Source organism: Eleutherodactylus coqui, chromosome 1, assembly GCF_035609145.1.
Source record: "Eleutherodactylus coqui strain aEleCoq1 chromosome 1, aEleCoq1.hap1, whole genome shotgun sequence".
Taxonomy (NCBI): Eukaryota; Metazoa; Chordata; class Amphibia; order Anura; family Eleutherodactylidae; genus Eleutherodactylus; species Eleutherodactylus coqui.
The window spans coordinates 63904484-63906313 of record NC_089837.1 but is presented as its reverse complement, the minus strand read 5'-3'; the positions used below and the strand labels follow the sequence as shown (position 1 = coordinate 63906313).

Sequence of the window (1830 nt, the reverse complement as noted above, 5' to 3'; positions counted from 1 at the left end):
CTTCCCCTATTGTCCATCGTACGTTTACACTGTCTATTAGACAGGAAGGGAGCATATGGAAGTTTACTATATCATCACATAGAGCAATCAGATGCAGGTGACACAACACCATACAGGAAATGGATGCAGAGGGTTCAAATAGCTGGAGCACCATATGCTGATTTAAAGGGACTGCAGTCACTGAGGGCATCGCCGAGCTCTGACAGCTATCTGATCGCGCTGTGCTGCCTGGCAAGCTCACCAGTGACAGCTCCGACAGTGCTGCTCCTCCTGCAGGGTTCCAAGCCACCATCGGAGCCACAGAAAGAGCCAGGCAGCTGCCAACAGCAGCAAAGTGGCCATGGAGAAGATCAGCAAGAAGCTGGTGGTGATCGGGGACGCGATGTGCGGTAAAACCTGCCTGCTGTCTGTCATCTGCGGGAAGGAGTTCTCTGAATACTATGTGTCCTCCTTTTTAAATGGACGTGTTAGAGACAGAGGTGGATGGCAAGCAAGTGGAGCTGGCACTGTGGGACACGGCTGGGCAGGAGGACTGTGACCGATTGCGGACACTTTCCTATCCGGATATCAATGTGATCCTTATGTGCTTCTCTGTGGACAACCCGAACTCTCTGGAGAACATCCCCAAAAAATGGGTTCCCGAGGTAAAGAACTTCTGCCCCAATGTATCTATCATCCTGGTGGCCAACAAGAAGGACTTGAGAAACAATGAGAACATCGATAAAGAACTGGCACGGAAGCTGGTGCGGACCGAAGATGGACAAGCCATGGCCATCCGAATATCCACTTATGAATATCTTGAGTATTCTGCTAAAACCAATGATGGTGTGAAAGAACTGTCCCAAATGGCCTCTAGGGTGGCGGTCCAGAAAAGGCGTGGGGCAAGTGGGAAGTGTAGTAGTGGCTGCAAATTGCTTTGATCCCTGGAGTAGCGAACTTGAGACTCCATATACTGCTGACTGGTACCATCTTGAGGAGGGTGGTTTGGTTTTGGTGGCCATAAGGTGGTGGCAGGTTTCTTCACCCTTGGTAGTGATCACATATACTGTAAACCGTCCAATTTTGCAAAGCAGCATCACCTACAATATTTCCTTGGAAAGTATAGCTTGTGTCCTATATGTCCTTTACCACCAGTGACCTGATGTGTACTCTTCTTTAGGGGCTTGGCACACTATGCCCCCAACAGGTACTGTGTCACCTTGCCTTGATGGCCTTAAAGAGGTTTTCTGTGACTTTGCTATTGATGGGACTACTGCAATGCATTATCGCTACTGATACAGGCTATAGCAGACCCAAAGGTCATTGTGCGGCATCTGTTGGCCATGACAACCCAGCGGCCTTCCATAATCACATGGCGGAGGGCCGATGACATCACAGAGGGAGTGTCCTCAATCTGTGAACCCTTTACATGCTATGATAAGCAATGATTGCGCCTTGTAAAAGGTTAACAGTGGGGATCGGTGTTCTCACCGATCCCTGTTGTTACAGTGGGAAACTGGTGGTCTACATGCTCCCGCTGTAGGCTCAGCTTTTAAGCCCGTGCTATGCATAGGGCATAAATGTACGCCCACTCACAGTAACTGCTTCTCAACCAGGGCATACATTAACACCCTGGGGTGGGAAGAGGTTAAAGTCCCAGAAATCCTCATTAACCCAGTTTCAGTGGTTTCTCTATCCAACAGCTCAAAGTGCACAGTGGTTACCCCTGTTTAATGTTTTTGAGTGGCATGAATCCCATCGAGCTGGGAAGTACTATTGGTGACATAACCTCAGAATAGGTGATCTATAGTTGATCGGCTGGGGCCTGCCACTTGGGACCCTGGTCGATCA

General features: G+C 49.3%; 1 pseudogene; it reads left to right on the top strand.

The window, feature by feature from the left end:
* The first annotated feature begins 207 nt into the window (after positions 1-207).
* Positions 208-920, top strand: LOC136609752 (rho-related GTP-binding protein RhoB-like; annotated as a pseudogene).
* The last annotated feature ends 910 nt before the right edge of the window (positions 921-1830 follow it).